The sequence below is a fragment of the Mirounga angustirostris genome, unplaced genomic scaffold (assembly GCF_029215605.1).
Source record: "Mirounga angustirostris isolate CCGP_5_RB_7025 unplaced genomic scaffold, mMirAng1.0.hap1 SCAF_5, whole genome shotgun sequence".
Lineage (NCBI taxonomy): Eukaryota > Metazoa > Chordata > Mammalia > Carnivora > Phocidae > Mirounga > Mirounga angustirostris.
In genome coordinates this window covers 148,472,669-148,497,866 of record NW_026991713.1, presented here as the reverse complement: position 1 = coordinate 148,497,866, position 25,198 = coordinate 148,472,669, and the positions used below count along the sequence as shown (strand labels likewise).

Below are 25,198 nucleotides of genomic sequence, written 5' to 3'. Positions count from 1 at the left end.
TCATCTCTGTCCTCTGGGCTAGCCTGGTGACAGGAAGGGCTGCAGTTCCTGGAAGGTGAGTCAAAGTGAAACTCCCTCAAGTCCAGCCAGGTGGGCAGGTGCGTGGGGCAGGGGGAGGAAGACACACTTGAGCCTTCAGGCAGGCTTCCCCTGTCCTGGATTTGAGATGGGGAAGCTGAGGCTAGTGATATGGGCGCCAGCCCCTCTACAGGCTCTAGGAGGGAGTTGGGTGTGATGGCTCACGTTGCAGACTTGATCACCTCCCACCCCTGGTCACACGCACCCTGAGCTCCCAGTGCCAGTGGGTATTCCTCTGAACTCCCCCGTATCTAGCACTTTCTAGGCAGGTACCAGTATTGTCTCATTTTACAGACCAGGCAACTGAGGCTAGGAGAGGTTAAGCTCCTTGTCTATGACCTCACAGGCGGTAAAAGTGGTAGAGGCAAGTAAGACAATTCCGCAGTACCCCAGGGGCTCCCAACTGCTAGATATTAAAATAGGACCCCTTTCCCATGGGATCTGAGGTCCCTCACCATCTGGCCCCAAGGTACATTTCTAGTCCCACATCGTGCCCTTCACATTCCCCATCTGCTTCCGTCATCCCCAATTTCTCATCATTTCTTAGGCCTTTCGAGCAACCTGAGAAGCCTCTGAGGTTTCTCTTGCTTCCTTTTCACTTGGCAAACTCCTACTCAACCTCCAAAGCCCAGCTCAGTCCTCACCCCGCCCTCCAAGGAATTCCTCCTTGATTCTGCGGAGCCATCACTGCCTTTGTTCCTGCCTCCGTTAAAGCCCACATCAGAGTGCTGAGAGGTTTGCTCTGTGTTCTATGCTGTAAGTGCCAGGAAGGCGGAGTTTTTTTGTTTTTTGTTTTTTTATTTTTTATTTTTATTTTTTTTAAAGATTTTATTTATTTATTTGAGAGAGAGAGAATGAGAGAGAGCACATGAGAGGGGGGAGGGTCAGAGGGAGAAGCAGACTCCCCGCAGAGCAGGGAGCCCGATGCGGGACTCGATCCCAGGACCCCAGGATCATGACCTGAGCTGAAGGCAGTCGCTCAACCAACTGAGCCACCCAGGCGCCCTGTTTTTTGTTTTTTTAAAGATTTTATTTATTTATTTGTGAGAGAGAGAATGAGAGAGAGCACATGAGAGGGGGGAGGGTCACAGGGAGAAGCAGACTCCCTGCCGAGCAGGGAGCCCGATGCAGGACTCGATCCAGGGACTCCAGGATCATGACCTGAGCCAAAGGCAGTCGCTTAACCAACTGAGCCACCCAGGCGCCCTGAAGGCGGAGTTTTTGTTAGCTGCGTGATACAAGCAAGTTACTTAGCCTCTCTATGCCTCAGTTTCCCCATTATTATCATGGCTATCTCCAGGACTGTTAGGGGAGTAAATGTGTTAATATCTGTAAAGTGTTTAGAAGCATGCCTAGTAGAAACAGAGTTCTCTAGAAACGTAATAACAGTTCCATGGTGAGTACCTATGGCAGGATGAACTGAGGAGCAATGAAGAGAGAAGGGTGTACCAGGGCATGCAGGTGAAGGATGCTCCAGGTACAGGGGGGCCACCCTGGCGCCCCTGGCCCACCACGGGACATGTTGGGCACAATACTGGCAAAAATTCTCTTATGTGTTTATTACAATGTGCATTAGGGGGAAAAATGTATCACATCAAACATGAGATGTGATGACTATTATCACCAGAGACAACACTAAAGTAGGTATTTAGATTTTTAAAAAGTCGGGTGAGGGGCATTCGTTTAGAAAATGTGGTAAGCATTGTCTTAGGTGAATGGTGGAGTGTGGGGAATGCAGGACAAATAAAAGAAAATGAGAGAGACAGATGGGAGAGGGGCCAGACAGATGGGAGGGGCAGAGAGACAGGGGAGGAGCCAGACATGGGGGAGGGGCCAGAGAGATGGGGAGAGGCTAGAAAGATGGGGGAGGGGCCAGAGAGAGGAGGAAAGGGATGGAGACAGAGGCTGAGAGAAGGAGGCAGGCAGACATGGAGCCACAAAAGGAAGGGGAGTGGAGGGAAGGGGGAGGGGAGACGAAATATGAGAAGGAAAAAAAGGAAAAAGGAAAGAGAACAGAGAGGGCCTAAGAATAAAAGAAAGCACCCTTGGATGGTGAGTGGGTGAAGAAGTCATTAATCCAAGGCACGTAAAAAATAGAGGGCGAACGAAGAAAGGGAAGGCGTTGGTGGCCCGGGAGGGTGTCAGACCCTTAGCCCTGCAGTCCACCCCCCCCCTTCACGGCTGCCTGGCTGGGGCCCCGCGGGACCTCTCTGGGCTGCAGGGCTGGTTCAGGCCCTGAAGAGGTGGCTCTGTCTTTGACCCTCGACCCTGGGAAGCCCAGCCTACCACACCCTCCCCTCCCAACCAAGAACCTCAGGCACCTTCTACAGTCCAGCCCAGAAAACTGAAAGTAAAAGCCCGTCCTGAGCTTTGCCCCAGCCTTCCTGTTCCTCTGCTGGTTTCTTAGAAATCAGCTGCCTGGGTGTCCAGATGCCACCCGGACTTCATCCCTCCCCGAAGGCCCCTTCACCCTGGTGGGTGCCACACTACCTCAGAGACAGGGCCAGAGGCCTGTGCCGGAGCAGGGGACCCCCAGGAAGCATGGGGGTCAGGTGTTCACCCCACAAACCTTTATTCACGCCTCCTGAGAGCAGATGACTCTGAGTGGTCCGGAGTTGGGAGAACGACTTAGGGAGAGCTTCCGTGTCCCCAGATTCAGGCCCCAACAGGAAGGTGGCTGCAGGGTTGGTGGAGGACACCCAGAAACCAATCACACCTGGGGCCCAGGAATCATGGGGAGGAGGGTGTGAGACACCAGGGGAGGCTCCCTGGAGAAGATGCTGTCAGAGTCTTCAAGCCTGAGTGGGAAGGGGTTCACCTGGGCGGCCTCCATGGGGAAGGGCATCTGAGGCAGAGGGAACAGAATATACAAACTGACCTATGTGATTCCCCGCAATCCATATAACTGCCCCCAAAGTACTCGTGTGTCTCCATTTTTTGCAGGCGAAGGAACTGAGACTCAGAGAAGTGTAGCGGTTTATCTGCCCAAGACTCCCAGCTGGAGTGGAGGTCCAGATGCAGCCCGTGGGCCTCGCCTCTCCTGAGCGGGACTCCAGGGGTACCTGGGTCCTCACCCTGCCTGTCTCGCCCAGAGCACTCCCTCTGCCCCAGGCCCCCCTCCCCCAACCGGCTCCCACACACTTCACTGAAATCCTCTACACTGCTCCGTGGGAGGGAAACTGAGGCCCAGGGAAGGGAAGTGGCCTGCCTAAGTCACACAGCCTACTGTGGGTCAGAGTTAGGATTCAGGCCCAGGTTTGCAGGGCCTCAAAGTGCCGCCTCCTTCTCTATGAGGCATTGGGGCCCTTACAGAACACACACCTGAGCTGACAGTCTCTGTCCCCACATTCTAAGGAGGTGGAGGGGACAGCAAGTAATAATCTTGGCGGCTGGGAAGTAGGGTCCACATGTGGTGTACTGTGAGCCAGAGGTTTGCTCAGGGAACAGCCCTGCTGGTTCTCTGGGGTCCTGAATGGGCTGTCAGTCACTCACTGGCCGCAGGTGGATGTGGACCAGACCTGGCCCATCGGAGCTCCCCATGCCTGTTAGTAAGCACATGACCCAAGCTGGACCAATCAGACACCCATCTGGGACTTTTCTGCCGAAACAAACAGGAACTCTTTCCCCTAACCTGCCTGCCCCCACCCCCTGCAGCCACTGTGCCCATTGAATCAACAGGGATGAAGAGAAGGAGCAGGAAACAGAGTTCTGATGCATTGTGTGAGCCCTGCATCCAGCCATACCTGAGCTCCACCTCTGCACTTACCTGTTACACAAACCACAGGTTTCCATTTTGGCTTATCTTCATCTTTGTGGCACTTGACACCCAAAGAGTTTGAAGAACAGCCAGGGTCCGGGGTCAGGTCTGGCTGGCATAAAGTGTAAGCAGGTGAAATGGAGCCAAGAATCCTAAGAAGAGACAAAACAACCCTCTCGTCTGGAAGAATGAAGACTAGTTTTGCCAGGATCAGGGGCCCGCAGTGATCCCCACTCTCACCGGTGTCCACCCTCCAGGAAAGGTGGGATACAGACACTTTCACACCTCCGGGTCCACGGTTGCTGTGAATAACGGACTTTTTTAACTTTGGAGAAAAAAATTCCACGTTAAAAAAAAATTTCCTTCCCATTTTTTTTTCTTTGAACAGACTATTTTTAGAGCAGGTTGAGGTTCACATTGAAATTGAGTGGAAAGCACAGAGTTTCCATATACCCACCACCCCCCACCATGCAGTCCTCCCCCACTGCAACATCCCACACCCGTCCACATTCTTTCCTAACTTTCACATCTGTTTCTAAATTTATAAAGGAATCTACCAATAACGTTGGTATTAAATACATTATATTTTCTTCCTGATTTCTATAGATTACATATATTTTTTCTTAAAAAAAAAAAAAAAGACAGCATTCTTTATGACCCATATTGTAAACCACTTTTTCCACTTAGCATCTCATGAGCAGCCTTCCAAGTCACAGGTTGACAAGGTAGGGATGATTGTACCCATTTGAACTGTGATGCAAGCAGGGATTGAGGAAGGGGCCCAATATTGACCTCGTGGAGCACATTTCATCAGATGCGCTCAGCTGTCCCCTGAGGTTTTGTTCCATTTTCATGGATAGGCAAGCTGCTGTTCAGAGAGGGGACGTTACTCTGGTGGCCGGGGGCGGGGGGGGGGGTCCCTGGGCAGGGTGGGGAGGGGCCGCTGGTCGGCAGCCACGAAAGTAGGCACCGCAGAGTCTCTGGGAGCTTTATCGTCACAGGTGGGGAGGCTGGCCCTCCTCCAAGGAGTCCTCAGAAGTGTCACAAGTGCTCCAGTCCTCGAGGGAAAGGCTTGTCTCACCACTGCCTCAGTCAAACTGCTGATCCTGGGGACACCCTGCCAGGATCCATCTGATGCAGAAATGCTCTGTACCTCTGGATCATTCTCACACGTGAGTGCACGCTAAGTAGCTGCTACATGCCGGGCAACGCTGGGAGCCACACACACATGGTCTTAGTTCATCCTTCTTACCACCCTAGAGGGGCAGGGCTGTTATTATCCCCATTTCTCAGATGAGGAAGCTGAGGCCCCGGGGAAAGGGAAATGACTTGCCCAGGGTCACACAGCTAACATGTGGCAAAACCGAAATTAGACGTCAGTGAGTTCTGAGTCCAGACGGAAGCGTCCACATCCAGGCTGGGTCCTTGACTTTGTAAACTGTTAACTACACACACACACACACACACACACATATATACGCACACACATGCCAACCAGCTGACTGGTCTTGAGTGGTGTACCCCAGAGCTCCAGCCCCCAGCTACGTCCTTCTTTCCATCTTCCTGGATTCCTTCCTAAGAATCCAGACAACCTGCTTATTGCAAGGAAGGTGAGCCCATCGGGCAACAGCCGGAATCCCAAACAAGTCCTGGATTAAGACGTTAAGCAGGTGCCCAGGTGACATCGAAGACATTAACGGGCAGTCTTCCAATGGGGTAAAAAGAACCAGTTGCCCCAGTACAGGCTGACTTCCAGCCTTAACGCTAGAGATGAGTCCGAGCTTGAGATGAACCGTGAGCACATTCCAGGCTGGCTCACGTGGGCACGAACAGTTTGTCTGCACAGGGTGCACGCTCAAGAATCACGGGTGGCACTGAGCGTGGGTGACAATGAAGAATGCTTACAACCACCCCAGGCGCACGTCTTGTGCTCAAGACATGGGACTTGCTACCAGGTTTGAAAGGGGAGAATGGGTGACACCATTAGGGACCTGTGTGCCGAGACCATCACTGGTGGTGTATTATCTGTAATAGGTGCTGTAGGTACTGCGATATAACCTGAGGGGTCTTCTTTACTTAGCATTTCTTTTTTTTCTATTTGTTTATTTATTTATTTATTTTGAGAGAAGGAGGGGGTGGGGCAGAGAGAGAGAATCCCAAGCAGGCTCCGTGTCCAGTGCAGAGCCCAACATGGGGCTCAATCTCACAACCCTGAGATCATGACCTGAGCCGAAATCAAGAGTCGGAGACCCAGGGGCACCTGGGTGGCTCAGTCGTTAAGTGTCTGCCTTCGGCTCAGGTCATGATCCCAGGGTCTTGGGATTGAGCCCCGTCTCGGGCTTCCTGCTCCGTGGGAAGCCTGCCTCTCTGTCTCCCACTCCCCCTGCTTGTGTTCCTGCTCTCTCTAGCTCTCTCTCTGTCAAATAAATAAAATTAAAAAAAAAAAAAAAAGAGTCAGAGACCCAACCGACAGAGCCACCCAGGCGCCCCCATTTAACATTTATTAAATGCAGGCACATGCTAAGCATTTCACAGTATCTCGTGCAATTCTTAAAACAGTCTCCCGGGTAGACCCGGTTAGGCTGAATCACATGAAATTGCTGTTTTTACAGGTCAAAAGACTAGAGTCCTGGCCATTTCATCGGGTCCACCTAATCGCATCTTCATTTCGCCTTTAAGTCAGCCCCTACCTGCAGGGCCTGGAGGCTCCAGCCTGTTCAGAGGATTCAGACTCTGTCCTTGGCTCTTCCTCCTCACCCACCTTGTCTTTCTGGCTACCCAGGCACCCACCACCCCGCCCCGTTGCGGCAGGGTCTATATTTACAGCGGGGGTTTCTGTGAACTGAGGAAGTGACTTACTCCAGAGTCATCACAACCACCCAGAGATAACCACATCCATGACCCCTGAGTTTCTGACCGGCCCCCTCGCCCCTGCCAAAATGGGATTTCTTCCCCCTTCTGGATCTCCAAGGCCAGTAAGACAAAAAACCGAAATGGGGTGCCCGTGTGCCAAGCGGCCGCGGTCTGGCGGGCAGATGAGATGGGGAGGGGGGGAGGTTTGTGTCCATTTACTGCCAGTAACACCGAGGCGGATCTGTGCCCAGCCCGGCTGCCAGGAGCGGGAGTCAGGGGGGCAGCGGCAGGGGGAGGGGTGGGTTTCTCGCCCCCCGGGGGGCCCAGCCTTGTCCAGCTCAGCCCGAGCATCCCGGGGGCTGTCGGAGGGACGCTCCGGATGGGCTGTGCCCGCAGCTCCCGGGGGATGTCGCTGAGCTGCCAGCCCAGTCAGAGGGGCACGGGGGGGCGGGGAGCAGCGGGGGGGTGTTTCCAGGTAGTCAGACTGAGACAGGGAGGGGGGGCGGCTGCGGGGACAGCGGAGGAGGAAAGGGGCAGCGGGGACCGTCACACACAGCCGGTCTTCTTCGGGGAAGCCGCCGAGTCGGAGTTCCAGGAACCGATAACGCTTGTTGAAACCTCTTTCTTGTGGCCTGGTCGCGTCACATGGCTTGGTGGGGACCAACGTCAGGCAGGGCTGCAGGTCTGGGCTGGCTTGTCCCCTGGCAGAACTGCCATCGTCTGCTCTCCCCAGAGGCTGAGGGATCCCAACAGGGCTTGGGCAGGAAGGCAGGTGTCTACGGGGGGGGGGGGGGGGCACCCACAACACACACACCTGGCCCAGGTGAGAGCAGGTGTATCGTCCCCAATTCCCCGACCCCTGGCTGCTTTCCTCCCCCTCCTTCCCACCCCCCCCATCCTCCTGGGGCTGGTTCAGCCTTCGATTCTCCATCCGGCAAATGGGCTGAGGATCCCTAGGCCACAGGGTTGCCGTGAAAGCATCCAGCAGGTGCTGAGGAGGAATCTGGAAATTCTCTGCTCCTTGCCCATGAAGGCAAGATGGTGTCTCTCATCCTTCCGAGCAGGGATTCTCTGCCTCAGCACTGTTGACTTTTGGGGCTGGGTCATCCTTTGCTGTGGGGGCTGTCCTATGTATTGTAGCAGGCCTGGCCTCCACCCACTAGACACCAGTAGTACCCAAAACGACCCCCCCACCCCGGTTGTGACACCAAAAAAAGTCTCCAGATGTGGTCAACTGTTCCCTGAGGGACAGAACCCTGATCTAGATTCACTGCCCGGCACATAGAAGGTCCTAAGAAATTCGTAGGTCTTCAGTCTTGACAGTGGAGCATGTCTGGTTAATTTTTATACCCCACCACCTGGCATCATGCAGGTGCCAAGGGATATTCTGGGAAGCCCTCAGCCCTCCATTCTCTAGCAGCCTCTCACCCCACACCCTTAACAAACATACCATCTAAATAAAAAGTGTGCGGGAGGACTTGAACTTGAGGAGGAGAGGCTGAATTGAGGGTGGGGGTCAGGCCTGACACAGGGGATGAAGGGAAGGGCCACATGCCTGTCAGCAAGGCACCCCCTCCCCCATGCCCCTGCTTGGTCCTTGGAAACCGGTAGCCCTGCTCCCCACCACACCCCAACCCTACAGGAGGCTGGAGGTCCTCTTCAGAGCAACCGACCTGCCCCGGAGAAGACCTTTTGCATGCTGACTCTGGGATCCTGCAACGCCAGCCAGCCCCTGCCCCATCTCCTGGATGAGACTCACCTGTCCACACTCCCTGCCCACAGGCACGGAGCTTCCATAACCTGTTTTCAGCTTCCTGTGCTTTAACGTGAACTCATAGCCAAGGATGACCGGACACTCAAGGCAGGCTTATAAAATGAAAGAGACCCAGCTCAGCAGAGGAAAAAAAATTCCCTAGATAACACACAATGCTAGGGGTTGAGACAATCAGGACAGCAAAAAGCCCTGAGAAATAAAAGACGTTGCATGTGTCTAAGAAAAGAACACGAGGCTTTATAAAGGAACATTGGGATATGGGCGCTGGAGCAGAAGTTTCTGGAAATCAAAAAGATTGAAAATACGAGAGACGAGACAAGAAAATGAGAGGATTACTGCACAAGCTGTCACATCCGACTCCTCGGAGAGGGAACGGAGAAAATGGAGGGAAGAAAGGTCCCAAACAGAAGGACACAGGATCTTCCATGTTGGAATAGCTCAGCAACCAGTACATTCGTATTTTGCTTCTGCAGAACAAATCATCCCAATTCTTAGCATGACAGCAGGAAGAATCCTAAAACAGCGCCATCATCTCCCACGACCCTGGCCCATCCCCAGGACCCCAGGACGTGCATGGGACAGATTCTGCTCCTGTGATTAGGTTACGCTTTAGTGTTCAGCTGACTCTACCGAGTGGGGATAATCCAGCAGGCCTGACTTAATCTGGTGCCGGAAGAGAGGAGGTCAGAGTGTTTGACGCCCGAGGAAGATTCGATGCACTGTTGCTGGAGCAGAGGTGGAGGAGAAGGGACCACGTGTGGAAGGAGCGTGGGTCACCCCTAGAGCTGAGAGCAGCCCCTGGCTGATATCCCGCAAGGTAACAGGGACCTCAGTCCTACAACCATGGGGACTGAAGTCTGCCAAAATCCAGAACGAGCTTGGGAGTAGAGATGGGGAGACACCTTCCACCAGCAAGATCAGAATTGGGCTGAGAGGAATACAAAAAACACCCTGAGCCCCCAGGATCTTAGGCTCGAGCAAGAGGGGCCCAGAGCAGGGGCTCAGGGAGGGTCTGGAGCCCTAGTCGATGTGGAAGGGTCTGACGCCTGAGCTGTGAGGAGTCCCGTCCTCTCTGGGCTGGTCCAGTCCCTCGGGCTCCCTGCCACCATCTGCTTGCTGCTCAGGAGGCCTTTGTCCACTTGTGTGATCCGTGGTGTCCCATGGCTCCACTCCAAGTCTCTGTAGCTCTCCCTGTCACGTGCCCCCAGGGGAGGACACATGAGACTCAGCAGAGGTGCCAGGAAGTAGCGCACCCTGAGTCTGGCCCTGGGCCAGGCCCCATCTGGCAGATTCAGGAGCAGAGACATGCTAAAGGACAGGGACAATCCGAGGCCAGTGCTGGGATGTGAGTGCTGGTCCCGAAGTTCAAGGCCTGGAATCTGCCAGCTTCGAATTAGAGTCCCATCACGGCTCCTGGAGTATGACTGGGAGCAAGTTTCCTTCCCTGAGCTCCTAGATCTCAGCCAGGAAATCGAGTAACCCCGGCATTTACCTCATAGGGGCATGTATGCGTTCATTCTTTCAACAAACATTGATTGAGCACCTACTATGTGCTGGGCATTCTTCCTGGTTCTGAGTTCTTAGCAGCGACAAAAACAGACCAAGTCTCCTCCCCTTAAGGCCCTCACAGTCTAGCAGGGGGAGACGCAGACCATAACCATTAACCGTGCTAAGGAGTTTGTCAGATGTGGCTGAGTGCTATGGAGTAACAGAATGCTGGCAGGGGGACTAGGAAGTGCCAGGTGTGGGTTGCTATATTATTCGGATGGGCAGGGGGAGCTTTTCTGAGCAGAGAGCTAAAAGAGGTGAGTGAACTACCTATTTGGATATGGTAAGAGCATTCCAGGCAGAAGCAAGAACAGGTGCAAAGGCCCTGAGACAACATGTTCAAGGAAAGAAGCAAGTGTGTCTGGCGCAGTGTGAGTAAGGGGGTGAAGAGGAGATGAGGCCAGAGAGGTGGGGGGTGGTATTAGATCACAGAGGCACTTGTGGAAGGAGTTTGGCTTTTATTCAGTGGGATGGGAGTGTTCTGAGCAGAGCAGCTGCTGGGAGAATCAAATGAGGTGCACATAAAGCACTCAGTAGTATGCCTGGCACGTAGTGGGGGCTCCATAACTGCTGGCTCTTACTATGACCATTGTTATTATCATTGTTTATTATTATTGTTTTGGTACTAGGCAGCAAATTGGAAACTATTAAAAACTATAGCGATGCAAATTCTCATTGCTTGAGAGCTTTTAAAATATTTTCAACTTGCTCGCATTAAGCATGAACCTCGCAGAAGGTAGGTTTCATTTCTTCATTTTTGTGGAGCCTAAGGCTCAGAGAGGTTAAGAGACTCACCTGGTGCTGCACAGTGAGAAAGGGTGGTGTCCAGGTCATCAGAACCCAGGGCTTCTGGACCCAGACGGATGGCTGCTGGTTCAACCACTGGGGCTGAGTCTTGGGTGCTGTGGGCAGGGGGTGGCCCCAGCATGACACGGAAGGCAGAAGCTTGGGGGCTGCACCCGGGACTCTCAAGTATCACTGAAGAACCCCCGAGCTCTGACCTGGCCCATTCAGGCAGAGGATGTTCACAGGGACGAGGAGAGGTCCCAGGGCATCGTGGAGGATGCTTTGGTCCAAGCAGCAGGAAGCCTGATGTGAAGTGGCTTAAAGAAGCTGGAGATGCAGGGGCACCTGGATGGCTCAGTCGGTTAAGCATCCGACTCTTGGTTTCAGCTCAGGTCGTGATCTCGCAGTCGTGGGATGGAGCCCTGTGTCAAGCTCTGTGCTCATTGTGGAGTCTGCTTCGGATTCTTTCTGTCCCTCTCCCTCTGCCCCTCTCCACTCATTCTCTCTCTCTCAAATAAATAAATAAAATATTTTTTAAAAAAGAAGCTGGAGATATAATATCTTTTTCAGCAGAAAGTCCAGAAGTGGTGGTGGGGGGCTGGTCTCTAGATGGGCTGATTCCGCAGCTCCACCCAGCCACCACAGACCCAGGTCCCTTCCACGTCTCTGCTCCAACATCTCAGCACTGGTTTCATCCTGAGGATGGTCCTAGGATGGCTGACACACTTCCAGGTGTCACGTCTAGAAGAAAGACAAAAGCCATCTCTCCCTGGGGCTCCCCCTTAGGAGCAAAGAAAGCCCCAGCAGGCTTTCCTCATGTCTCATCAGCTAGAAGCATGTCACCTGCCCATTGCTGAAGCAGCCCCTGCCTGGGGCTGGAACTCCCTTAAGTGACAAGAAATAAGCCTTGGAAGGTGTGTCCCATCGATGGAAAGAAGTGGCCCCAATTCTCCATCCCTCCCTGTGTTCATGCCTTGGAGGATTTGACCTGGCTGTGCCTCTCATTAAGAAGTCTACACCCCCATCCTCAGGACCCGGCCTGCTTTAGCCCACAGGAAGCAACCCAGGTGACAGAGCGTCACTGTGCCGCATCCTTGCCGAAGTCTCCAGAGGCCTTCTGGCTTCTACCTGCTGGATGGTGAGAGGTCACACGGAGCAGAGAGGGACCGTCCTAGCAGAGGCCACCCACGCAGACCAGCTCCTACTGGATGCACCAGCCAAGATCAGCCTAGCCCTGTTCAGACCAGAAGAACCACCCAGCTGAGCCACAGACTTGTGAACAATAGTAAATGCATCCTGTTTGCCACCACTCATTCTGGGAGGCTGGTGTATACAGCAATAGCTCGGTGACACAGGGGACCGGCAGCTTCAGCAGGCACATGCTCATCGGAGGTGAGGCCTTTTAGAGGACCAGGAAACGTCATCTATTCAATGACCCCATCTTCCTGGGCTGGATGCAAGAAAATCACAGATGGATAAGATCTGGCTTCTGCCTCCAGAAGCCGGACTTGGCAATTGGAGCTTATAGCCCTCCAGTGGCTCCCCACGGCCTGGGGAGCAGGATCTGACCGAGGTGTAGCAGGCTATAAGTTCTGCTCCTGAAGATCAGCCTTCTTCCCTCTCCCTCCTCCCAACCCCCTGCCCCGGGCCTTTGCACCTGCCGATTTCTCCCTCTGGACTGCTTGGGCCCACCTTGTATGACTTATGAATACCATTGTCCTTGGAAACTCTGCTCACGTGTCTCCTCTCCCAGGAGCCTTCTGAGAACCGCTTCCCACCCAAGTCAAGGGCCCTTGGGGCTCCCACAGTCCCTGGGCTTTCTTTAGCTCTGCTTCCGACACTCTACATTGTGCCTGGATGCCTCACTTCACAGATGTGGAAACTGAGGCCCACAAACGGGCAGTGACTTGCCCACGGCAGGGCAGAGCTGGAGACCAACCCAGGGCTGTCTCAGCTGCGCCCCACCCCTGCAGTGTGCTCAGCACCCAGCCTGCAGGGGACGGGACCTGGTGGACCAGTCAGGGGCGGGGGGGTTGTGGAAGGATACCTGCGCTCCCACTCTGGGGGGGGTCCCCTGCTGGGACGAGATTGCTGGGAGGTTCTCCTCGGAGCCACCATCCACCAGCGGCCCTGCAAAACAACATCCGCCTTTCCAGATGGGGATGTGAGGTGCAGAGGGAAGATGCTGGCCAAAGTCACCTAGCCAGGAAAGGACAGAGTGAGGACTCAAACGCAGACGGGCCTACGCCTTGCCTCTGGCCTCTAGGCTTCGGGGCTGAGCTATGGGGAGAGAGGGGTATGGAGAGAAAGCTGGGGCGGGCAAGGGGGAGCAGGGGATGTTGGGGAACCACCGAGGCAGGAAGAGGCAGAGTAGAAAGTGAAAGGGGGCAGAGGCTGAGAATAGCTGTGGGTGACAGAAGCGGGGACTGCAGATGCCGCCAGAAAGAGAAACCAAGGCTGGGTCCCAGGGAGGGAGCGGCGTCCATCCACCTCCACCCGGGGGGGTGACCCTAGGCCCCGGGGAGCCCGGGGACGGACGGGTGTCTGCCTGGCTGGGCAGGCCTTGGTGGACGCCCCCACAGCTGTGAAGGGGCGGGAGCTTCACCACTGGCTTTGCGGACTTCTCCTGCCACAGGGAGCTTAGAGGGTCTGCTGGCTGACAAAGCCCGCTGCGGCCGCCGCCTGTGTCCTCCCATCCTCGTCATGGGCTGCCGCGTCCCTGGCAAAGCAGCCCGGGCTCACTCCTGACTCCACCACTGGCTGCTGTGTGACCGTGGGCAAGTCATGGCCCCTCTCTGGGCCTTCGTGCAGTAACTGCTTCAGGGGGCTGTCCTGAGGCTGGGCTGGGTGTGTATGTGGAGAGCACAGGGAACAGCTCAGAGAAAGTGTTCGACAAACACCTTCGCTTGTCTTCTGCATCACTGACATCTATAGTCTCACACACACACACACACACACACACGGAAAGTCCCTCCACAATGTAAACGGTACAAGAGCAGAGACTTGGTTTTGTTCACTATTGTGTCTCCAGTGCCTGGCATACAGCAGGTGCTCAACAAATGTTGGTGGGAAGAAGGAAGGAAGGATGAAAGGAAGGAGGGAAGGAAGGAAAGAAGAAAGGAAGGAAGGGAGGAAGGAAGGAAGGAGGGAGGAAGGAAGGAGAGAGGAAGGAAGGAAGGAGGGAGGGAGGGAGGAAGGAGGGAGGGAAGGAGGAAGGAGGGAGGGAGGGAGGGGAGGGGAGAGGAAGTGTTACCTGCATATTTCTAAGTGTGGGACATTCATTCTGTTTCTCTGTATTTTGTGCTTTTTAAAAAAGATTTATTTATTTTAGAGAGAGAGAGAGAGAGCAGGGGAGGGGCAGAGGGAGAGGAAGAGAGAATCTTCAGGCAGATGCCCCAGTGAGCGTGGAGCCCAATGCGGGACTCCATCTCAGGACCCTGAGACCATGACCTGAGCAGAAATCAAGAGTCAGACGCTCAATCCACTGCGCCCTACAGGTGCCCCTGTATTTGATGTTTCTATCACATTGCCATGCGTCACTTGGATTAATTGAACAAAACCCTCTTTCCATGGAGAGCCAGGAGGGGAGGTGCTTGTAAGCTATGACGGCCTTTTAGCTCAGGAGGGCCCCAAGACCCCCCACCCCGCCCACTGGGAGCCCCAGAGATAGGCCAGGAGGCAGCTGGGACGGTGGGGGAGGCAACAGGAAGCTAGTCAGGACAGGCTGTCCCCAGCTACTGAGAACCTTGTAGCCAGAGGACTCTCTGTTCAGGGCTGAGATCTTCCTGTCCCGGCCCCGCCCTCCCAGGGGAAGTGTCACCAGCATCCAGGGTGGGGACCTCTGCCCTGGCTTGGGGACCTTGTGGCTTCTCTGATCTCTACGAGGACCCCAGTGCCGGCTTGCTTTCCAGGAACGCTTCCTGCAGCAGCGGGCAATGGCTCACAGCCAAGGTCTAGGAGGGCTGTGTGACCTCGGGCAGGCTGCTCACCTCTCTGGCCCTCAGCTTCCTCACCTGCAAAATGAAGAAAATAGGGCCACATGCAGGATTGTCGTACCATCAATTACCTTTTAAAATGTTGTAGTAAAGACACATAACATAAAATTCTCCATTCTGGTTTTTTTTTTAGATTTATTTATGTATTTGAGAGAGAAAGAGAGAAGGTGGGAGGGGCAGAGGGAGAGGGAGAGAGAGAATCCTCAGGCAGACGCCTCCGTGAGCGTAGAGCCTGACGCGGGGCTCCATCCCAGGACCCTGAGATCCTGACCTGAGCCAAAACCAAGAGTCCGACCGAGCCACCCAGGAGCCCCTTAAAAATCATTTTCTAAAAGTATTGATGCCTTGGTTGTGGGAATCGTAGGGATAAAATACTCAGGCTACAACACGGATGAGGCTGGAGACGCTCACGCTAAGGGGAAAGACGTCAGACACGGGAGACCACATGCTGTATGAGTCCATTCGTCTGCAGCGTCCAGAAGAGGCAAAGCCATAGAGACAGAAAGCAGAGGGGTGCTTGCCACGGGCTGGGGCTGCGGAGAATGGGAGCTGACCGCTAACGGGTACGGGATTTTATTTGGGGGAGATGAAAATGTTCTGGAACTAGCAGAGGGGCTGGTTGGATGAGTCTGAATATGCTAAGTAAGTGCCACTAACCTGCTCACCTTAAAACGGTGAACTTTGGGGCGCCTAGGATGGCGCGGTGGGTTCAGCATCCGACTCTGGGTTTCAGCTTTAAAATTGCTGATAGTGGCAGCTAACACCTTCCAGCGGTTCCCAGAGCCCAGGCCCCGGGCCAAGCACTTTCTCAGCGCTAAGCCCCGAAATCCTCACCACGGTCCTGTGACTTCTGGTTCTTATCCCCACCATACCGAGGTGGAAACTGAGGCACAGAAGAGGTTCTGTGGGCTGCCGAGATCGCAGAGCCAGCAAGAGGAAGCTTAGTCTCAGGGAGAAGAGCCCCCAGCCCCCGGCACCCTCCCACCCCACCCCACCCCGGGGCCTCCCTACCCCCCACCCCACCCTGGGGCCCGGAGGGCCATCGTTTGGGGATGTCTCGAAAGGCTCCTCCAGCTTGATTTCAGAAGGATGGAGTGCCAGACCCTCACCCGGCAGCCCACCGCTCACGCCCGGCACACGTCCCCACACATTGGAGACACGCAGACATATGCACACACACACACACACTCGTACACAAACACCACACGCCATGCGGACACACACACGCGCACGCACACGTTTTAGAAAGCAGAGCCCTGCCTGGGACACTCAGCCGGTCGCAGGGGGCAGGTAAAGGGCCGTTGCCCCCAAGCCTGCCCCCCCCACCCCCTCCCCCTCCCCCGTGCTCAGATCTGACCTGGGTGCTGGGGCAACAGTCCCCACGGGCAGCCCCCGCAACTGCTGGTGGGGCCGAGTGTTGGGCGGAAGGCCCCTCCGGCCTGCAGCGCGCCCTCCCCCGTGCCCCGAGCTCTGCCCCCTGGGTTATTTCTCCGCACCCTCACAAGGAGTAGGTGAGGGAGGAGGTGATCGCTGTTTTACAGAGGAGGAAACCCAGGCCCAGCGCAGAAAGCCGCGGGGCCCGCAGTCTCCTGTCCGAGGTGGCATTTGGAGGGTGGCGGTGCCCGGTACTTGCTCCTTTGCTTCCGGACCCCCCCGCCCCCCTGCTCACCTGGTGCGGACAGGGGCCACGTTTCCAAGGCTGCCTTGGCCACGGGCTGCCGGTGGGGCCCGGTCAATGGGAGGCAAGGCGGGGGCCGGGAGGGGGCGGGGAGGGAGAAGCAGGCCATGCCTCCCTCTGTGCGGGTCGGGTGGCACCTCTCGCGGCAGGGGGGACTCCTCTGCGGCACCAGCTCCCGTGGAAAAGTCCCTTCTTTTATTTATGGGTTTTTTAAAGATTTTATTTATTTGACAGAGAGAGAGTGCCCAAGCAGGGGGAGCGGGAGAGGGACAAGCAGGCTCCTTGTTGAGCAGGGAGCTCGATCCCAGGACCCTGGGATCATGACCTGAGCCGAAGGCAGACGCTTAACGACTGAGCCACCTAGGTGCCCCGGAAAGTCCCTTCTTTTAAAACTTCCACTGCTGGGGCGCCTGGGCGGCTAAGTCAGCTGAGCGTCCGACTCTTGGTTTCGGCTCAGGTCATGATCTCAGGGTCGTGAGATCGAGCCCCACATCCAGCTCTGTGCTCCACGTGGAGTCTGCTTGAGATTCTCTCTCTCCCTCTCCCTCTGCTCCTCCCCCTGAGTGTACTCTCTCTCTAAAATAAGTAAATAAATACAATCTTAAAAAAATAAATAAAAGTTCCACTGCTGTTCCTACTCCCATGGCGGGGCCCCAGCTCCTGGGCTCCCGGGCACTGTCTCCTTCTCTTCCCCTTTAGGAAAAGGGGTGCTAATCTCTAGTGGCCCCATCATTCATGCGACCATTTTCCTTTGTTTGAAATACTAGTTGTGGGTTCTCTTTTCCTGACTGACCTGTGGCAGGGCAGGGATTTGAACTCAGATCATCAAACCCCTGAGACTGCGGGCTCAGCCGGGAGGCTGAGCTGCCTCTTACTGGAGCTGTTCTTCCAAGCGAGTCTCCTCCCGCGATGGCCCTGGTGCGGGCCCTCTCTCGGGGCCCCCATTGTCTAGTAGAGCTGAGCTGCAATCCCACCCGCCACCAGCAGGCCTGCAAACCGCTTTGACAGAATTTTCTGTTTTGAGAGCTTTCCTCCTGCTGCAGGAAGGAATGCCTTCGTTTGTTTGCTGGTTGGGGGGTGGGGCGGGGAGGTCATGAATGGCTGGTGAGAACCTCTGGCCAGTCAAGATTCTCGGTGAACAGAATTCCTGGCAAGAATAGAGAGCTGACATTTCCCTCCCTGCCTAAACTACACTGGCAGGGAGAGTGAATGCACAATGTCCAAGTGGCTTTTGCCAAAGACAGCTCCCAGCGGCCCCAGGTAGGGACCTTATGATCTAACGCGGCGTGTGCTTTAGATCTAGACGTTCCGTATGCTTGAAATTCCATACGGCACATTCTGGAAGGTGTGCCCCTCCCTCCTTCGGCCGACAGCTCCGTGCCCGGCGGAAGGGGAATGTCTGGAGTCAGGAAGACCCAAATTAGCATCTCAGCTCCTTTAGTCACTGACTGTGAGGTCCTGGGCAAGTTGCCCAGCCTCTCTGAGCGTTAGTCTCCTGATCTCTAAAACAGGGATGATAACACCTGCCCTGAGCGATCGTGGAGGGGACGAAATGAGCTGACATGCGTGTTAAGTGCACGGCACAGGTAAACCATGCCCCTACTTTTTCTTCCAGGTTTTTATGGCTTATTTCTTCTCCATGAAGTGTGAGGCCTCAGGGAAGTAACTCAGAATGTCTGGAGGTTTCTTTGCTCAAAGGTGACTGGCTCCTTTCTTGGCAGGACTCAAAGGCTGGGTGTCACTGGGGCTGTTGACCGATGTGCAGATGCACAGACTCCTCATGTCTTGGGTTTCGCCACATCACGGCAGCCTCACCTGGTGGTTCAAGGCGCCAAGAGCAGAGTTCTGGCAGACAAGGTGGGAGCTGGGTGGCCTTCCATGATGTAGTCTCAGATGTCACATAGCATCACTTCTGCAGGGATCTCTCAGCTGAAGTTCTCAAGAGGTCACTCCAGGGAAACCTGGGGGGTTCAGTCAGTTAAGCATCTGCCTCTTGATTTCGGCTCAGGTCATGATCTCAGGGTCATGAGATCGAGCCCCACATTGGACTCTGCACTGGGCACGGAGCCTGCTTGAGATTCTCTCTTTCTCTCTAAACAAACAAAAAACCAAGAGTCCACTCCAGTTCAAGGGGGAAGACATATGGACCTCATATCTCAATCCAGGAAATAGCAAAGACTTTATACCTATGTTTGCAAAGCACCCCATCCTTTGGCTTAGCCATCCCATCCTTGAGTATTACTCCTCCAGGTAGGCGGGGAATCACTCCTGTACATAGGCAGTCACTCTAGCTCTGACTGTAACAGCAAAAGATTAAGAACAACCCCAACAGAGGACTCAGTGGGGGACTGGACAAATGAATCGTGGTCACCCACATGGAATACTGTGCAGTTAAGAAAAATAAAGTCACTCTATGTGCATTAATATGGAACTATTCTGGAGACTTGTTCAGTATGAAAAAAAAAAAAGCAAGGTGCAGGATGATATGTTTGGTAGGCGGCCTCCAGGGGACCCACAATAATTCTTAACCTCCTAGTACTCATGCCTGGGTGTGGTTGGTCCTCTCCCACATTAAGTAGGGTGGAGCTGCGTCATTACTAGGATATGGCAGGAATGTGTGTCTTCTGAGGCTAGGTCATAAAAGGTAGTGTGGCTTCCACCTTGCCCCCTTTAGGTTCATTCACTCTTGGGGGAGCCCGCTGCCATGTTGTAAGGACACTCAAGCGTCAGCGCCGTGAGGAACAGAGGCCTCCTGCCACCAGCCACATGGGGGTGCCATCCCAGCAGCAGCTTCTCCAGCCCTGGTCGAGCCTGTGGATGATCACGGCCCTGACGGACCTCTTGACTGCAGCCTCCTGCGAGACTCAGAGCCAGGACCACCCTGCTGGGTTGTTCCCAAATTCCCGACCTTCAGAGGCTGTAAGACAATCAAGGTTTATTGATATTTTAAGCTGCTAGGTTTGGGGGTAACTCATTCTGCAGCAGTGGATAAATAATGCAGTGTGAATGGTGCGCTAACATTGGAATAAACCCTCTAACTCTTCTTAAAGGAAACAGAAACTGGTCTCACGGAGGGAGCTGGGTGGCTGAGGTACGGTGGGGCGGGGGGGGACCCTTTTGCCCCTTTGGCATTTGAACCATCTTTTCAAAAAGACCAATGGAATGTCAAATAAGTAAATAAAAACTTAGGCAGCCGTCAGAGCAGGGGCTTCGGTTATGAATTCCACAAATCTCTCACAAGCGGCCAGAAGGCCCTGTTGAGTATGGGTGGCTGGACCTACAACCGGGGTTTATGAAGACTGGGAAAGGCTGGTAGTGACAGTCACAGAGGAGCCCCACCCAGGGCCCCAAGGTGTGCCAAGGGCTGTGTCCTGGCCTTGCCCCAAGACTCACAGCCAGGTGAGGCCAGGCAGGGGCCCGCTGACCCGGGGCATCGCTTGGAGGCTGGGAGGGTTGAAGGGTGCAGGCAGAGGCTGAGAAGCCCCAAGGTCCGAGCTGTAGTCTGCCCAGAGCTTGGCTCTCTCCCCGCCTGGTGCTGCGAAGAGAGTTTGGATGACAGGCACCCACACACTGTGATCACTCCACAGGGGGGCGGGGTGGAGGGTAGGGGAGACCTGGGGAATTCCCACGTGGGAAATCTGGGCATTGGCCTTGTAGAGCAGAAAGGTGTCAGGAAGCTGCGACCAGGCTCTGTATCATGGTATGACTTTGGCCCCCCATCCGCCCAGCGGCCACGCCCCCTGGGTCCCGTGCGGTGTCCACGGCTGCCTGAGATCAAGGCAGAGATGGGAGGAGGGGTCTTCCTGCCCATCCCAACTCTGAGGATGACAAGAGGCTGCTTCCCTCCGGGGCAAGCGCCTGGGAGGCACCCCCTGCCTTGGATGGGATGGGGGAGTGACTCGATTGGGTTGCTTTCCTCATGACTCATGCTTTCTGGGACCAGACTTGTTTCCCGGGACCAGACTTGTTTCCCGGGACGCACTTTCCAGAAAGGCCCCCATCTGGCCCCCTCTACCCTGTGCAGATGTCCGGGTTCAGCTGCATCCAGCCCGGGCCAGGAATAGGCTGGTCAGCCCCTGGCTGGGAGGGGGGCCTCGCTGGGACAGGGGCACCTTTTTTTCTGGAGGGTGACAGCTCAGTGCGCTCTTGGCGACATATCAACATATCAGCTTGTCCACAAGGAGACTGCCCATGCACCTGCCCCCAGTCAGTGATCCCAGTCCAGCGCGCCCCGTCTGGGGACAGCTGCAGGAGCCAAAGCCTGGACTCAGCCTCTCCTTTCCTCTCGGGCCCCGCCAGGCTGACCAGCAACCGTCCTCATGTCGGTTCCCTCGAAGCAGACCCAAGAGGGGGGCTCTGCATGTTCCCAGGAAGGATGTGGGGTGGTGGGGCTGGAAGGAGGCTCAGCAGGGACACGGACCCCACGGAGGGCCTCCCGCTGGACCAGTGAGGGTCACCCTGTGGGGGTTCCGATCAGGGCAGGGGTGGAGTGTTTACACCCCCACGGTCTCCATCTCAGGAGAGGCATGAGTTCCCGGCTTTTCTGGAGTCCCATGGGTGTCCCATGGGTTCAGGCAAAGCCAGCACCAGCAGTGATCGGCGCTCTGACAAAGAGGGGCAGGTGCTGCGGAGACCAGTCCGGGGAGGTGGGGGTGCGGGGGTGCGGGGCTGGGGAAGACAGGCGGGGCATCGAGAGCGCCCGTGCCGCTGCCCAGCGTGCTCCCTGTGCCCTCTATTTATTTCTGGAAAATGTTCGCCTCTCCCCTTCCTCCCAGCTGCCCTCATCTTTCATGGGGACACCCAGGAGCCTCCTAACCGGGCCCCCTGTCTCCATTCGGCCCCCACGAACCGCTGTCCACAGAGCGGCAGAGAGGACTTGTTAAATGCACATCCTCTCCTCCCAGCCCTCAGAGGCGGCAAACTCAGTTGCCCCCAGGTTTGGGGAGGTGACGTGGAAGAATGCAGCAAGCGGGGGCTGTCCGAGCCCACAGTGCTCCCCAGAGACCCCTTTTGATGGAGGCCAGGGGCAGCCACGGGTGGGGGGCTCCACCAAGCCCCCCCAGGCCTGGACCCGGGCTCCTGACCACTAGCAAGGTAGGACCGCCGTGGGCAGTATGATGCGGGGCAGGTTCGAGAAGGCTGCGCTCCCCGGCTGCTGTGGGGAGAGTCGGGGGTGATGTGGGGGGAGGAGCAGGGCCAGGAGACCAGGCCCCAGGCTGTTGTCACGGACAGTCCAGGTGAGAAGCGAAGCAGTTGCAGACAGGTGGACGGACACTGCCAGGAGGCCTGCCAGAGGGATGGGGTGTGGGATGGGGAGCAGCGGCCCCCAACCTCAGGTGGACACGCAGGCTGGAGGCTCAGCGCCGGGACCATCCCTCCCGGAATGATCCTTACCTTTGCTTCCAGGAGCCCCCGGGGCATTCGGGCCAGCAAGCAGGTGTCCTAGCATCCCAGACTCCCTGGGGGTGGGGGAGGGAGTCAGGCTCTCAACTCTGCCTTGCTCCAGAGCCCATGGTGGGAGGGTGTGAGATTCCTAAGTGTGGAAAGGGGGTTCAGAGAGTGGGGGCTCAAAGATGACCCCATCTTCTGTATCTCCCCACCCCCAGTGTCCCCATGGTGGGAGAGGCACAGTGGGATATCAGGTCACTCCCTCCACCTCACTCTCCATCCTTCATCCACCCTGTAGGCCCAATGTCCTAAGTATGTGTGAAAGGTCCATCTGCTTTGCCCCATCCTACCTCCTTCTCTGTGCTGGTTCCTCAGGGAGGCCCCAGGCCAGGGGAGCAAAGAGACACTAAAGGGACAACGGCAGCTCTGTGTGGCATGATGGAGGGACCTGCAGAGGGTAAGGGGCCCAGAGGAGGCTCTGGTCCTGCTGAGGGCATCCGGGAAGGCTTTCTGGAGGTGGCCATGCTGCACAGAGAAAAATGCCATCCCAGGAAGAGACAGCAGCTTGAGCTAAGCCTTGGGGGCCCAGGAGAGAGCGCGGAAGAAGAGTTCTGGCATCACTTGGGGTAGCCTGAGGCAGGGGTGCCAAGACATGAGGCCACATGGCGGGGGGGGGGGAGCGGGGGTCTGATGATGGGCCAGTCTGGGGCTCCCAGATCCGAGGGAGGCTTGAGGCCAGGGCAGCGGAGCGACATGGTCCGATGTGACCTTGAGAAGGACCCCTTCCTTGCATAGCGGGACCTCGGGCAGGAGGCCAGGAGGCCGGGCTCGGGCTGGGACCCGAGGCTGCCAAGGCCACGGGCACCGGAAGATGGATGGTAAGTGGCAAGCAGAAATGTGCCGCTGTTGCCAGGGAGTGGCCAGGTGACACCCAGGCAGGTCCCGGGCCCGGTCTGGTAGCCTCAGTTTCCTTGTGTGTAAATAGAGGAGATTGGGTGTGGCGGGCTCTGGGCCAGGGAAGGGGAGCGGGGAGGCCACCTCTGTCTGCTTCCTGCTCCCCCCCAACCAGCTAGGGATTCGGGGACGAACTTGGGGCTCTCACAAAGGCCAGCGCAGGTGCGGCTGCCCCAGCTGGCCTCGCATGCAGGCTCCCGCATCCAGGGCTGCCCCAGGAGAAAAAGGGATCTCAGCTATTTACAGCCTCCCCCACCGCGCCCCCCGGGGGCCAGGTTTCTCAGGACAATCGATGCCATCATTCCGGGAAGCCTGCCCCAGGAGAGGCCCCGATCTGCTCCCCCTGCATTTGCATAGCCATGCTAACAGGAAACAGGACTCATCCGCCCTGGCCAGGCCTGGCCAGTCAGCTCCCGGCTCAGCTCCGATGACCCAGCCTGGGCGGCCGGCACTACCCCCCCCCCAGCCCTCAGCTGGCAGAAGCCCCAGCTGGGCGCCCTGGGTGGCAGCCAGACAGGTGGCCGGAGAGGCACACCTGGGTGTCTGACATGGAGACTCCAAGCAGGCCAGCTGCATTTCCCAGGGAAGGAGGAAGGTGCTGTCAACAGCACCAGCTGGGTGCTCCACGGGGGGGCAAAGGGCACCGAGCTATCACTGAGCCATCCCGCTTCCCAGAAGCCATGGGTCAGCTTTCCTCTTGCAGGAAGAGTGCCTGTCGGCTACCTGGCTCCTCTGTGTTCCTTCCCAGCTCCCCCAGCTCCTTTCCCGAAAGACGGCCGGACTTTGAGCAGGAAGCCTATTTCTCAGATGCCCCCTGGAGGTGCCAGGCAAGGCACAGAACTCTGTGCGCTCAGCCGGGCTCAAACACCAGGGGTTTGGGGGCCAGCCAGGGCTTGGCCTCGTCAGAGCCAGGACGGGGGTGGCTGGGAGCCTTGGGACTGCTGGGCCTCAGTCTCCCCCCCCCGCAACAGGGATACACGGTTGGCAGGAAGGAGGACCCCATGGAGAGGCGTCATAGAAAAGCTAGTTACAGCAATTCTAGGGCTCGCATCTGCCTTTCGCTGGCAATGCTCCGGGCCTCTTCATGGCAGCCGCTGAAAGAGAAATCAGACTTCACCATCTGTTGAAGCATGGTGGAGGGAGGGTGGCAGTCCCTGAGACATTCTGCAGACTGCCCGACGCAGGCTTGGGTTCCAGCTCTGCCACTCGCTGCCTGAGTCACCAAGCAAGCTCCTGAGCTTCCTTGAGGCTCCGTTTCCACGGCTGTAGAGTAAGGACTCCATCAGATATGACACTAAAGGCCCTGGTGGGAAAAGAAGTGCAATTCAAGGTGGCCCCACCAAGAGGGTGGTGAGCTCCACTCTGCCACAGCCCCTGAGGGAGGGGCTAGCATTACTGAAATGAACCCCCCACCCCGGACATGGCTGGCTCGGGGGCCCTCAGAGAGATCAGAGTTGAGGGGAAGAGCCTGGAAGCACCAAGTCTTATATAAGGAATCTGAAGGAGGACTGAGGAAGGAAAATGCCTGGCTGGCTGGGAAATCTAGGGAGGCTTCCTGGAGGAGGGGATGTCTGAGCTGGTCTTGAGGACCGACAGGTTTGACAATGAGGGTGGCAAGGGAGGCATGCCAGGCAGAGGAGTCATCCCGGGCACCCGCTGTGCCTCCACCCCTGCCCTAGGCCCTCCCACCCCACAGGGCATCTGAGCCTCCTCACCTACCCACTGCCACTCTCGCCTTGGGCCCTGGAGTCTTTAGATCCCCATCAATGGGGACACCCTTTTCCCATGACATGGGAGCCACCATCACAGAGAAGGCAGGACAGCTGGATGGCACCACGCCTGGTGGGCTGGGCCCCGTCGTTCCCCATGGGACCTGCCCTCTGTCCTCCAGGGTCTCCGCTGCCAGCCTTGTAACATCCCATCCTCTGGCCGTTTTTCTAGGAAAACTCTTTCTAAATGAACGAAAGTGTGACGTCATTCTCAAACTCTTGCAACACGATGGCTCTGCAGACCCCTCTAGTGAGGGTCACCACTGGGGACCCAGGGGCCCCCGGATGGGTGGGCAGATGGATGGAGGCACAATCGCCCCACTCCCAAGGGGGCGCCCAGCGAGAGGGCAAGAAAGCCCCAGCCTCAGGCTCTAGCTGCTCAAATCCCCAGCACCAAAGTCCCCTGCGGGGATGGCCAGACGCAGCCTCGTGTCCCCAGAGTCCTTGCCACAAGCCTCCTTATTTCTGCCTCTCATCCCCAAGCGCTCCCTGAGGATCTCCCGGGCCCCAGGAAGCCGTGCTGCCTGCCCCAACCCCCTCCAGCCCCCTCTCCCAGCTGCTCAGCTGCTCCCAGCCTCAGTTTCCTGCAAAATGCCAACAGTGAGGCTATCAGACAGA

At 56.3% G+C, this 25,198-nt stretch overlaps 1 protein-coding gene across 2 annotated transcripts in view; it reads left to right on the top strand.

Annotated features, from left to right (window-relative positions):
• The window catches only part of SOCS1 (suppressor of cytokine signaling 1), a 52,860-nt gene that overhangs the window by 8,822 nt on the left and 18,840 nt on the right, over positions 1 to 25,198 (top strand). Inside the window, exon 3 of one of the 2 annotated variants that reach the window (XM_064592558.1) lies at positions 3,022 to 4,750. The exons of the other annotated variant lie outside the window; for it this stretch is intronic. The gene's annotated coding sequence lies outside the window, so the exon portion shown is untranslated. Of the gene's footprint in view, positions 1 to 3,021; positions 4,751 to 25,198 lie in introns of those variants that run through there. 2 annotated transcript variants of the gene reach the window in all.